Source organism: Sus scrofa, chromosome X (genome assembly GCF_000003025.6).
Source record: "Sus scrofa isolate TJ Tabasco breed Duroc chromosome X, Sscrofa11.1, whole genome shotgun sequence".
NCBI lineage: Eukaryota > Metazoa > Chordata > Mammalia > Artiodactyla > Suidae > Sus > Sus scrofa.
Window position 1 is genome coordinate 93,287,736 of NC_010461.5, and position 15,336 is coordinate 93,303,071.

Below are 15,336 nucleotides of genomic sequence, written 5' to 3' on the forward strand. Positions count from 1 at the left end.
GATTCAGATGTCAGTGAAAGCAGGGGCTTAAAATTGGAAGTGGAAAAGTCCCTACATGGACATTAATTTGGGGGAGGGTGTTAGTCTCTAAAGAATGAGTAATACATGCTTAAACTAATTTATCTAAATGTCAAAAGACAGAGTTATTTCTGCAAATGTTTGGGTTACTTGCATAATTAATCTGTATGGGGCATATATTAAGCCATTAGTAAATATTAACTGCTATTGTATAAAATGTAGGTAAATGTTGGATTGTACTCCAGGAATGATTAAACTAAACTAATAAAAAGAGGGAGTAGAGTTTCAAAAACCACCCTCCCCTTTTCCCATTATTGAAATTACTTGGTCCCTCCTTGACACTTCCAAAGGAAATTTCATATACAAAGGAAATTTCATATTTCATTTCATATGAAATTTCATTTAATCTCCTCCAGAACACCATCTGTTTCTTGAAGATATAGGAGATTCAATATTAATTGCTAGATTCCTATTGCTCAACGCAAGACATTGTCTGCAATAGATAGTCAAATGAAACACAGTGACCAGATGCTTAGAATCGTGGTCCAACAACATGAGGAAGATAGAGAAACCTTGGAAATACAGTATATACATACTTCACAGATATTGCGAGTGTGGTTTCAGACCACCACAATAAAGTGAATATTGCAATAAAGCGAATCATAATTTTTTTGTTTCCTAGTGAATATAAAAGTTATGTTTATACTATACTGTAGTCTTTTAAGTGTGCAATAGCATTATGTCTAAAAAACAATGTACATACCTTAATTAAAAAGTACTTTATGACTATAGCTTTGAGTATAACTTGAAGTTAGGGAGCCTAATTTCTCCAGTTCCATTTTTCTTTCTTAGGATTGCTTTGCTTATTTGGAGTCTTTTGTGTTTCCATACAGATTTTTAAAATTTTTGTTCTAGTTCTGTGAAAAGTACCATTGGTGATTTGATAGGGATTATGTTGAATCTATAGATTACCTTGTGTAGTGTAGTCATTTTGACAATAGTGATTCTTCCAATCTAAGAACATAGTATATCTTTCAATCTGTTTGTGTCATCTTTGATTTATTTCATTACCATCTCATAGTTTTCAGAGTACAGGTCTTTTTTCTGTTTAGACAGTTTTGTTCCTAGGTATTTTATTCTTTTTGATGCAATGGTAATTGGGATTGTTTTCCCAATTTCTCTCTCTGATCTTTCATTGTTAGTATATAGAAATACAATCAATTTCTGTGTATTAATTTTGTATCCTGCAATGTTACCAAATTCATTGATGAGCTCTAAAAGTTTTTGGGTAGCATTTTTAAGATTTTCTAGGGGTAGTATCACTTCATCTGCAAACATTGATAGTTTTACTTTTTCCTTTCTAATTTGGATTCCCTTTATTTCTTTTTCTTCTCTGATTGCCATGGCTAGGACTTCCAAAACAATGTTGAATAAAAGTGGTGAGAGTGGATATACTTGACTTGTTCCTAATCTTAGCAGCTTTTCACCATTGAAAATAATATTAGCTGTGGGTTTGTCTTATATGACCTTTGTTATGTTGATGTATGTTCCCTCTATGCCCATTTTATAGAGGGCTTTCATCATCAATGGGTGTTAAATTTTGTCAAAAGCATTTTCTGCATCCATTGAGATAATCGTATGTTTTTTATTTTTCAGTTTGTTAATATGGTGTATCATATTAATTGATTTGTGGATATTGAAAAATCCTTGCATCCCTGGGATAAATCCCCCTTGATCATGGTGTGTGAACCCTTTTAATGTGTTGGATTTGGTTTGCTAGTATTTTATTGAGGACTTTTGTGTCTATGTTCATCAGTGATATTGGCCTGTAATTTTCTTTTCTTTTCTTTTTTTGTCTTTAATTTAGGGCCATACCCATGGCATATGGAAGTTCTCAGGCTAGGTCAAATTGGAGCTGTGGCCAGCCTATGCCACAGCCATGCCAGATACAAGTGACATCTGTGACCTATACCACAGCTCATGGCAAAGCCAGATCCTTAACCCACTGAACAAGGCCAGGGATTGAACCTGCGTCCTCATGAATACTAGTCAGGTTTGTTACCACTGAGCCATGATGGGAACTCCTGGCCTGTAATTTTCTTTGTGTGTGTGTGTATGTGTGTGGTATCATTGTTTGGTTTTGGTATAAGGATTATGGTGGCCTCATAGAATGAATTAGGAAGTGTTCCTGCCTCTGCAATTTTTGGGAATAGTTTCAGAAGGATAGGTGTTAACTCTTCTCTAAATGTTTGATAGAATTCACCATGAAGCCTTCTGGTCCTGGACTTTTGTTTGTTCGGAGTTTTTAAATCACAGTTTCAATTTCAATACTTGTGATTGGTCTGTTCACCTTTTCTATTTCTTTCTGGTTTAGTCTTGGAAGGTTTTACCTTTCTAAGAATTTGTCCATTTCTTCTAAGTTGTCCATTTCATTGGCATATAGTTGTCTGTGGTAGTCTTCTCCTTTAAAATCAGATGAAGGAAAGGATGTTCACTCTTACCACTTTTAATTAACAAAGTACTGGAAGTCCTACCCAGAGCAGTTAGGTAAGTAATGAAAATAAAAGGTATCCAAATTGGAAAGAAAGAAGTATAATTACCTCTGTTCAAAGATAACATAAACTTAAATGTAGAAATAAATCTTGAAATTTCCATAAAACTCTGTTATAATTAATAAATTGGGTAAATTTGAAGAATACAAAGTCAATGTTCAAAAATCAGTTGTATTTCCATAAACTAACAATGAACAATCTGAAAAAGTTGTGAAAATAGTTCCATTTACTATAGTATCAAAAAGAATAAAATAATTAGGAATAAAGTTAATCAAAGAGGCAAAAGACTTGTGGACTGGAAACTAAAAAAGATTGTTGAAAGAAATTATTAAACATACAAATGAATGAAAATATATAACATATTCACAGACTGAAATATTTAATACTATGAAAATGTCCAAACTACCTAAATCAATCTACAGAGTCAATGCAATCCCTATCAAAATCCCAGTGGCACTTTGTGATAAATAATAAAAAAGTCCCAAAATTCATATTGAATCTCACAAGACCCTGAATAGCCAAAACAATTTGAGAAAAAAGACAAAGCTGGAGGCCTCACACTTCCTGATTTCAAACATATTATAAAGCTACAATAATCAAAGCAGTATGATGTTGACTAGACAGATGTATTCACTATTGAAACAGAGAGAAACCTAGAAATAACTCTCACATATATTGTTTATTTATCCTCAACAAGAACTGTAACATGGGGAATGATAGTTTCTTCAACAATGGTATTGGGAAATTGGGATATCTACAAGCAAAAGAATGAAATTGGACCCTTAAACTATATACAAAAATTAACTCAAAATGGATTAAAGACCTAAATAGGAAATAAGCTATAAAAATCCTCAAAGTGGGAGTTCCCCTCATGGCGCAGTGGTTAACGAGTCCGACTAGGAACCATGAGGTTGTGGGTTCGGTCCCTGCCCTTGCTCAGTGGGTTAACGATCTGGCGTTGCTGTGAGCTGTGGTGTAGGTTGCAGACGCGGTTCAGATCCCACGTGCTGTGGCTCGCTCTGGCATAGGCCAGTGGCTACAGCTCGGATTCGACCCCTAGCTTGGGAACCTCCATATGCCACAGGAGCAGCCCAAAGAAATAGCAAAAAGACAAAATAAATAAATAAATAAATAAATAAATAAGTAAATAAAAAAAATAAATTAAAATCCTCAAAGAAAACATAAATTAAAATGTTCATGATGATTGGGCAATTATTTTTGGATATGACACTATAAACATATAACACAAACAAAAATAGACAAATGGGACTATATTAAACTAAAAAGCTTCTGCACAACAAAGGAAACAATCAAGAGTGATAAGGCAGCCAACAGAATGGGAAAAACTATGCCTACCATGTAATGGATAGGAATTAATATCTAGAATACACAGAAAATTTCTAAAACTCAATAAGAAAAAAATTTAAATATTGTTAATATAATGTTTTTTCTCACATTATCATGCTTCATCATAAGTGCTAAGTAAAATATAATGCACAGAAAAATAAGGCTGGAAAAGATGTTCATACTGTAATTGTTATATCTAATTATTTTCATTTTATAAAGAGGAAAAATAACTAACTAGAATGCCTTAAGATGAACAGTATGGACATCTTGGAGTATTTTTTCCAGTCTTCTTTTTCTGTGCATTATATTTTACATAGCTGTTACAGTTTGCATTAAATGCTGTATTGCATTTCCACTTATATTTTTAGCATTATTATTTTGGCATGTTACTCAACAGCAATCACAATGATTGTTTCTGTATCAGACACTTTTATAATTATCATTTCAATATCATCACATGACCCCATTTTCTTTCATTTTTTGCAGAGACCTTGTTATATTCTGATGTGTTCTTGCTTATTTATATATTAATTTTAATTTCTAACTGTCCTCACTTGAATGTAATTTTCAAAAGAGCAAAGTCCATGTGTGCCTTGTTCAATGGATGATATATTATAGATGTTGAATAAATATTTTTGCATTATATAATTTTTAATTAACTACTTGCTGAAAAATAATCCTTTGACTGGAAATATATTTATTCAGTTCCTTATTTGAAACACTGTGGTCAATACCTTCTGACTCTCTCTGTATTTTGAAATGTTTCACAGAAGTGAATATATATAAAAGGGTGTAAATTTTTAAATAAGTGAGTCATTTAACTTTTAAAAATTTCAGTGTCCTCCTTTGTAAAGTGAATATAAAAATTTATAGCAATATCAACATCTGGGCTTGTTGAGACGTTCAAAAGAGGTAATAGAAAGTATCTTGGAAATTCTAGAATAATATATTAATGAAAGTACTATTTTATCTTGAAAGCACTTATGAGCATATATTATTTTCATATGTAATATGTATTATGTAAAATTGAACTATGATACTGCAATATGGAAGGATCACTCAGAATACCATGCTTTAAGAAATCTTAACACTGCTGCCTAAAAAGTTGTGGAAGTAGCAGAGGTCCATATTACAAAGTAGGTTATACTTTTTTAGAAGAAGCACTAGTGTTTAAATACATGCTATGAGTGAACAAAAGACTACTTGTAAAATAGCAATATGTAACTGTGCTGAATTTAAGAGCATTATTAATAGACTTGTTATACTAAACTCGATTAACCAAAAAAATCCTTTATTTTCAGTGCCAAGTAAAAGTAAATATGAATTGGAAAAAATATATGCATTGGCAAAAGATTTTCCTGTCTTTTTGAATTACAGTTTTGTCTGGATAAATGCCCAGGAGAGAGATTGCTGGATCACATGCTAGTTCTATATTTAGTTTTCTGAGGAGCCTCCATACTGTTTTCCATAGTGATTGTACCAATATACATTCCCACCAGCAGCGAAGGAGGGTTCCGTTTTCTCCACACCCTCTTTAGCATTTATTATTTGTAGATTTATTAATGATGGCCATTCTGACTGGTGTGACATGGTACCTCATTGTAGTTTTGATTTGTATTTCTCTAAAAATTAGTGATGTTGAGCATACTTTCATGTGCCTGCTAGCCATCCATATGTCTTCTTCGGAGAAATGTCCATTTAGGTTTTCTGCTCACTTTTTGGTTGGGTTGTTTGTTTTTTTGTTGTTGAATTTTATGAGTTGTTTGTATATTTTGCATATTAAGCCCTTGCCAGTTGCATTGTTTGCCAGTATTTTCTCCCATTCCATAGATTGTCCTTTCAGTTTTTTTAAAAAAATGGTTTTCTTTGCTTGTAAGTTTGATTAGGTCCCATTGGTATATTTTTGTTTTTATTTCTATGCCTTGGGAGACTGACCTAAGAAAACATGTGTAGGGTTAATGTCAGAGAATGTTTTGCCTATGTTCTCTTCTAGTAGTTTTACAGTGTCATATCTCATGTTTATGTCTTTAAGCCTTTTTTTTTTTTTTTTTTTTTTTTTTTTGTCTTTTTGCTATTTCTTGGACCGCTCCTGCAGCATATGGAGGTTCCCAGGCTAGGGGTCGAATCCGAGCTAGCTGCCAGCCTACACCATAGCCACAGCAATGCAGGATCCGAGCCGCGTCTGCAACCTACACTACAGCTCACGGCAATGCCTAATCGTTAACCCATTGAGCAAGGGCACGGATCCAACCCACAACCTCATGGTTCCTAGTCGGATTTGTTAACCACTGCACCATCACGGGAACTCCAAGCCATTCTGAGTTTATTTTTGTGCATGGTGTGAGAGTGTGTTCTAGTTTCATTGATTTACATGCAGCTGTCCAGTTTTCCCAGCACCACTTGCTGAAGAGACTGTCTTTTTCTGACTTTATATTCTTGCCTCCTTTGTTGAAGATTAATTGACCATAGGTGTCTGGATTTATTTTGGGTTCTCTATTCTGTTCCATTCATCTGTATGTCTGTTTTGGTACCAGTACCACACTGTCTTGATTACTGTAGCTTTGTAATATTGCCTGAAGTCTGGGAGAGTTAATGCCTCCTGCTTTATCTTTAGTTTTTTTACCAACCTCCAAACTGTTCTCCATTGTTGCTGCACATTAGCATTCATTCTTGATGTTGTATACCCTACAGATTTTGACAAATATATGAGGACATGTATCTTCCATTATAATACTACATAGAATAATTTCACTGCCCTAAAAATCCACTGTGCTTTGCATTTGCATCACTCCCTTCTCTCTAACTCCTGGAAACCACTGTTTTTTGTTTTTTTTTTTTTAACTTTCTCCACAGTTTACTTTCTCATGACATATAATTGGAATCATATAGTATATAACCCTTTTGATTTTGTTTCTTTCAGTTAATAGTATGAACTTAAGGTTACTTTCTGTCTTTTCATAGTTTTATAGATCAGTTTTTTTAGTGCTGAATAATATCCCATTGTCTGGATGTAACAGAGCTTATTTATCCATTCATCTACTGAAGGATGTCTTACTGCTTTCAGGTTTTGTCAATTATACATAAAAATGCTATAAAGATCCGTTTGTATATTTTTATGTGGACATGTTTTTAATTCATTTGGGTACGTATCAAGGAGTGTGATTGTTGAATCATATGGTAAGAATATGTTTAGTTCTGTAAGAAACTGCCAAACTATCTTCTGAAGTGACTACACAATTTTGTATTCTCATTAACAATAAATGAGTGTTCCTATTGCTCCAGATCCTTGCCAGAGTTTGGTTTGGTCAGTGTTTTGGTATTTTGTCATTCTAATAGATGTGTAGTGGTGCTCTTTCACTTTTGAAGGATAGTTTAATTGGATATAGAATTCCATCTTTTTTTTTAAATACTTTAAATATTCTGCTCCACTTTCTTCTTGTTTTTATGCTGATGAGGAGCCTGCTATAAATCTTATTATTTTTCCTAAATAAGCAAGGTGGGTTCCCCCTCACACAATTTGGCTTCTTTTAAGTTTTTTTTTCTTTTTATTGCAGTTTTATTATGACACGCCTATGTGTAGTACTTTTGAATTTATTCTGGTTTGTGTTCTCTGAATTTTTTGGATCTGTAGTTTGTTTTTTGTTATTAATTTTGGAAAGTTCCAAACCTGTCTCCTTCTTATACCCCATATGTGCTTATACTTGATACTGTCCTTTGATAGTTTCCTTTTGGTATTGTCATGCAGTTCTTACATATCCTGCACTACATTTTTTCATTATTTTTTTTCTCTTCACATTTCAGTTTGGGAAGTTTCCACTGACTTATCATTAAGCTAACCGATTCTCTTCTCACTATGTCTGAACTACTTCAGAGCCCATCAAAGGCATTCTTCATTTATGTTACAATGTTTTCGATTTCTAGAATTTATTTTAAATTCTGTTTTAGAGTTTCTGTCTTTCTGAATTACTTAGCTGTTTTTACATTTTGTATTTTTTCCAGTAGATTCCTTAGAATATTTTTTTTTGTCTTTTTTTGCTATTTCTTTGGGCCGCTCCCGCAGCATATGGAGGTTCCCAGGCTAGGGGTCTAATCGGAGCTATAGCTACTGGCCTACGCCAGAGCCACAGCAACGTGGGATCCGAGCCACGTTGCAACCTACACCACAGCTCACGGCAACGCTGGATCATTAACCCACTGAGCAAGGGCAGGGACCGAACCCGCAACCTCATGGTTCCTAGTTGGATTCGTTAACCACTGCGCCACGACGGGAACTCCGATTCCTTAGAATATTAATCATAGTTATTTTAAATGCTTAGTCTGAGAATTCCAAAATCCCTGTCATATCTAATATTTGTTTTGTCTCTTCCTTCCATGTAATATTATTTTGAAGGTTAGATACGTAGTATTCGATAATAAAAACTGAGGGAAGTAGGCCACTAGTGTGAGAATTTATGTTAATCTGGCTAGGAGTCAGACTTTTAAAAATATTTACTATAGCTGTAGTTGCCAGAGACTCTAAATTCCTCTAGTTCCCTTATTTTTGTCACCACTCTTAACTTTGGAATCCCCTAAGTACTCCTCTTAAAATAAAAGTATATGGCTTACAGGTCTTTTCAGCTGTGATCTACTGTTATTTGTACTGGTGCTGTGGTGTCAAAATGTGAAGGTAGAGGAGTCCTATATAATCATCTATTTAAATCTCATTCTTTTACTGGGCTGTGCTTTCGTCTGTTACCTTTATAAGTGCTTTTTTTTTCTTCCTTGTATAACTTCCTTTTTTTTTTTTTTCTTTCTCAGCTTCCCCTTAGGTGATCTGGGAAGACTAGAGGAGGCTAGAGTGAAAATAATTCCATTATCTTAGGGATCTGGGACAAGGCTCTGGTAAAATCTTTTCCCCTGAAAAGTCGGCTTTTCTAAAGAATACCCTGTGAATATTTCAGAATGGTTAGTTTTCCCATCTGCCTGCCAGATCATGAGATTTTTTTCTTAGCTTTTCACACTGAAAACCTAGCAAGGTTCCTGGAGGTAAACTCCATTGAAAGTGTGGGGGTATCCCTAAGACTGTGGCCCCTAGGAGTTTCTGATTTTCACATTGGCCCACATTCAGCCTCCAGCAATTTGTCAAAATTTCCATTGATATACAGCTACTGATTTATGACTTTAGTGGTTTCTGCTCCATTTAAGGAGATCTCACCTGTGACTCACTGAATGTTCTTGTGTCTCCGTATTTCAGGATGGTGGTTTACTCTATAACCTTGGTTCTCTTACAGGTCAAACGAAAAATTATTTTCAACTTGTTCAGCTTTTTTAATTTACTGTAAGGATAGTAGTGATCACTTCCAAGTTCTTTATATTCAGGAGCTCAACTTTTGAGTGAGACTATTGTTTGATTGATTTCAGCCTTCATTTTTTGAGGCATGTGAAGGTCAATTAAATTTATATTATTTACTTTTTCTTATTAAAAATATCCTAATTCATGAATATATCATATCATATCAGGTAAGACATGTTTTAGCTGGTTATAACAGAAAAACCTAAAATAAGAGAAACTTAAACACGATAGGAGCCATTTCCCTCTCATGTTAAAATAATTCTGGAGATAGGCAGTATGTAACTGATACGGAGATACCGTGGGGACATAGAGATTCAATTTCTTTCTTTCTTCTTCTTCTTCTTCTTCTTCTTCTTTTTGCCTTTTTAGGGCAGCACCCATGGCATATAGAGATTCCCATACTAGGGGTCGAATTGGAGCTGCAGCTGCTGGCCTATGGCACAGACACAGCAATGTAGGATCTGAGCTGCATCTTCAACCTACATCACAGCTCTCAGCAATGCCAGATCCTTAACCCACTGAGCAAGGAAAGGGATTGAGCCTGTATCCTCATGGATATTAGCTGGGTTCATTAACAGCTGAGCCATGACAGGAACTCCCAATTTCTTTCTTTCTCCTGTAATAGTCTTAATATATAATTTTTGGCTGAAAATGGATTATGAATCTCCAGCTATTAACCATCCTGACAGGAAGAAAGAAAACAGGGTATTCAGGGGAAATGCGGCTATGTATTTTCCCCTTTTTTAGAAACACTCAAAATAGTTTTATCCTTAACTTCTGTGTACACTAAGTCTTAGGACCACACCTAATTGTAAAAGAACTAGGGAAATAAAGTATTTTTTACTGGGTATATTTGTATCACAACTAAAACAATGCTACGGTTATTAAGGAAAATATATATTGAGTAGATAAATAAAAGTCTCTATAAGAATCAAAATCAATAGTATTTGAAAGCAAATATCAATGACTTAAATTAGAAGTACGTCTCTAAAATTTAAAAAAGTTTACAAAGCCTCAACAAACCACAATTGACTTTGTTTATATTGACTAGTGGGATAGAAACACAGGTAAAACAAATCACTTTTTAAAACAAATTTCTAACAGGTCTGTTTCAAATTTCTGGGGATAGAGTAAAAATGTTTCTATGATGGTTCATTTCCACATATGGCTTGATTATTAGACAAAAGCTGATCAGCTGATCAGCATAAATGTTGGATATTTGTAACCCACATTGGGCTTCTGGCTTACTAATGTGTGATGCTTTGGTTAGGGGACATCAAGGAAATGGGAAACTCATTGTTGCTTGAACTTTATACTTTTCCTGTTTAATTCAATTAGAGTATCTACAAAAATGTTTTATATTTTTCTTAACAAAAAGGAGTCAGGAATTGCTACCAGACAGTTTATATAATTATTAAATTCAACTGGGGAGATAAATGCATCAGAGGTCTTTGTTTACATTAATAAAGATTTACTACTCCCCAAATGGCCAATTCCTCTACAGATTATTTAGGTTTAACTACATAACACATTCTTAAAAGAATAGTTAACTTTATTGTTTCAGTATCTGAATTTTTTTTCTAATGTTCTATATGATGCAACTTTAAATAAAACTGTGTATTTATGGGGTTTAAACTTATGCTACATTATCAGCTTAGTTAATGGAAATTCTCTAGTTTCTATATTTTAACTGGAATGCTTTGAAACTGAGAAAAAAAGAAGAAATAACTTCCCAGAATATTGCAAATTCCTCCTTAAAAATAGTCAGGAGTTAAATAATGGCAGTTTCTGTGGTCGAGGAAAAAAAAGAGCTAATGATATTGAAATGGATTAAGTACTATTATTGCTATATTCAAAGTATTAATGAATAAATTATTCTATATATCATATTGGAGGAATATACCAAAATAAGATATAAACAAAGAAATTGATTTTTTTTTTGAAATCACAAAAGATTAGGTCAATCAATTCCTTTTATATCACTGTGATAATCGAGATTTGCCATGATGTCTCTGAGGTCCTGTAACTAGATCAAAAGGTGCCTTCTCAGTCATTAAAGAATATAAATTGTGTTCAGTGTTGCCTTACAGTGAAATGTCATTTTGTTGAAAAAGGGTAATCCATATAATGTGTATATGGTAATTGTCAGATAAATAGAAAAGCAAATGAACTGAATCATCCAATTAACCATTTAGACAAGAGGAGATATATGCGGGTCAAATAAAGGTACTCAGGATACTCAGCTTATTCTCAGAAATCACTCAGAGGAAGTTAGTCACTGTGGTATGAATAAGCACTTAATACTTCTTAGAGGTGCCCCCCTTAGATTACACCCAAGCTATCTCAGCAAGGTGCTATTTTTCTATTGCTTGACTAGGATGACTAAAGGCTATAAGGAATAATTTGCCCTGAATTTTCAAAACACATTACTATCATCTTTATTAAAGTAAGACAAAAAAGTCAATATTTTCATTTCCTTCATTCCTATTACCCTACTGTTGTAAGCATCTGTCAGCCTCTGCACTGTGAAGGAAAATGGTTTATTGTTTTAAAATATACCTAGGACTAAAATAGGGTCAAATAATATCCATTTAAATTTAATGATTATGTTAACTTCCAAAAATCCAAATAAATAAATAGCAAACATAATTTAATATATAAGATTGGTTGCACATGGAAAATAATTTGAAGGAGTTCCCATCGTGGCACAATGGTTAACGAATCCAACTAGGAACCATGAGGTTGCGGGTTTGGTCCCTGGCCTTGCTCAGTGGGTTAAGGATCCGGCGTTGCTGTGAGCTGTGGTGTAGGTTGCAGACGTGGCTCGGATCCCGCGTTGCTGTGGCTCTGGCATAGGCTGGCAGCTGCAGCTCTGGGAACCCTAGCCTGGGAACCTCCATATGCCGTGGGAGCGGCCCTAGAAAAAGGCAAAAAGACAAAAAAAAAAAAAAAAAAAAAAAAAAAGGAGAAAATAATTTGAAAAAAAAATTGGCAAGAAATAAACATTTTAGGGAGTTATCCATTCCTATTTTGTCCAGATTTATAGAATCCCAAAAAGTACTTATTTTTATGATTGAGTTACAGAAAATCATTTGTCAGTCCTATCAGTCATAATTTCCTCTCAGATTTATAGTGCTTATACTGTTTTATTTTTGTTGTTTTTTAAGTGATCTGATTTTCAGGATTGATTGAAGGCTTGTGGAGAATGACATCTAGGAGAAAGGCAAATTAGTACTTGGTAGCCTAATGCTCCGTCCCTCGGGAACTTCTGAGGCATCATATAGAATGCATTTCTAAAGTTTTTGTGGAAGGGTAAATATCAAAAGCACTTATTAATTCTCATCCTCTTGTGGTTGAGAGTTGTCCTATTGGGTAACTCCATCACACTTTTTGGGAGCACATATACAATTGCTGAGAGTGCTCTCAGAGGTAACCTATGCTGCAGCATCACAGAAATCCTAGGGTCATAAAGGAGAGAAATGTGGAAGCCTCTTGAGGCAGTTGGTGGGAAATAGGATGAAGCCTACACAAAACTGTTCATGATAGGAATGGCTGGATTGACAGTTGATCTTGAGATTATGTAAGGTGCCTGATACTATTATGCTCTCCATTAAGTCCAATTAGTCTTGAAGTTGGTAGCTGGTCACAATCACTATACCAGTTTTGATACAGAAAGTTTATTGGAAGAAGCTATACTCTGCTTGTTTTTTATTGATTCTGAGGATATCATTAATATTAACCCCTTCCTCCTTTACACATTCTAGATTTTTCTCATCCATGACTAACATTTCAGCAAGTCTAATTTTCTTGTCTAGGGGGTAGTAGCAGCCAAGACATTTGTCCCTGAGATGTCTGAGACAGTTTCTTAATCTTCATTGAGTCATGTTACCTATTTAGGAATGTTTTATTTTATGTTAATCACCATATAAAATGAATGAATGAATAAATGAATGGCACTCTACACTACTATCAAAAGTAAGATGGTGCATTTCCAAAACTCATCAATAATAGATATTGTTAGTAAAAACAAAATTACCTATATCATAGATGAAAAATAGGATCTTATTGCTATAATTGCATTATTTGATTTCTAGAGAATTAAGGAGACATTTATACATTTTTTGTATTTTGCATTAAAAAAATGAAGACCTGGAGTTCCCATTGTGGCACAGCAGAATCGAATTCAACTAGGAACCATGAGGTTTCAGGTTCAATCCCTGGCCTCGCTCAGTGGGTTAAGGATCCGGTGTTGCTGTGGCTGTGGTGTAGGCTGACAGCTATAGCTCTGATTAGACCCCTAGCCTGGGAACCTCCATATGCCATGGGTGCAGCCCTAAAAAGAAAAAAAAATTGAATACCATGTTCTTCTCCTCTTCCTTTTATTTTGTTTTTCATTTATCTAATTTGTATTGATATTTAAGAGCTCAGAAATAACTAGTAAATAATACTCTAAGCCCCAAAATGTGAACAGCCCTTGAAAAACAAGTTTGGGGCAATGGAGTTTGTTAGTGATTTTCAAATTGTACCAAGTAGGCTCTTAATTATTTCCCTGAACCAGTTGTAAAATACACTGTTATAATGAAGAAATCCAAACAATCCAATTTAGTTTTAAACATAGGATTATGGTGAGTAGAGCACTCTTCCTATAATAATTAAAAGGAGTGCTTTTTAAAAAGTGTCTACTATACTGATATTTCTGGAGTAAAGTGTCATTAATTACTTGAAAATATTTGCTGGTTCTGCTTAGATAATAGAATCAAAGTAGTTCAATGAGATAATGTTCATGCATATTACTCTAATTTTCCTCACTGGTTATCACCAAGGTAGAATATCAATTGAGTTTGCAGGTTTATCAGTCACTTTCAGCACTGTTTGTATTATGTGGGCTTCCTTAAAATCCATGTCATGGAACCAATTTCATTTTCTGCTCAAGAGAGCTGTTTAATTTACATTCAATGTGTTCTGTTGTTTTGGATTTAGGCTCCTTCAGAAAATAATTTCAACAAAATACTTCCTGAGACAGATTATAAATTCTAACTTACAGAATGTCATTGAAGAAATTTAGACAAGTGTCTGTTCATTAATTAAGCCCAGTATGTAAATTAACTTTTGAGTAGAAGTTAAAGGCAAATTTTCATTCAAAACAAAGAGACTAGTTTAATAATTTTAACTGCTTAAAAATGGAGAATACTACCTAAAAAGTGAGTTCTCAGTCACTATCAATGTCAAATGTCTAGAGACTCAAATGTTTCAGAGGCGAGTAAGAGGTTGACTTAATCTTATGTCTGTATGAGGGTGAACTATGTTTTAAAGCATTAATAACCCTAATATAGGACAATAAAACTTTCTCACATGCTTAAATTCAAGGAAGTTTGGTGGGGGTACACAGTTGGCTCTGCTCATTGTTGTTTCTTAAGGACTCTTGTTGATGGAGACTTCATCTTGGCATGAACTTCTGTTATTATTAGAGTACTGGAATACGAAAATGGTGAATCACATGATATCTCTTAAAGTTTCTTCCTGTAAGTGACACTCTATTTTATTGGACAAATAAAAACATGTTGCCTAATTTCAACAGAGCTGGGAGTGCCATACTACCTCACTGCTATAGAAAAAAACTATATTTGTGAACAGCACCAGGGGCAAACACAATGTCCAAATATTTTTCATTTGGGGAACTACTTTACTTCTAGATATCAGAAAGCCAATACAAGAATATAGGAAGAAACTCAACTCCTCTGCACTTCATGTCTCTGGAAAGGGTTTCATGGAAGCAGAAAAATGAGTACAGCCAAAATATTGATGAATGTTATCTATATACCACATACCATATATGGATGAATATTGCAACTTTCAAGGATGAACAGAGAGAAAAGAATCATATATAGAAACTTAAAAAAAATCAGTAGTACAGACCAAGTTAAAGAGAAACTCGGATATATTCTACAGCAAGTTCAGTTATGATATTTCAAAGAATATTTTATCTTTCCTTACATGGTAGAAGAAATCATGAATTCGATATAATAAAAGCAGAATATGAAATGCTAGAATATATTGACATGAAAAACAACAGATGGGTCAGAGTAA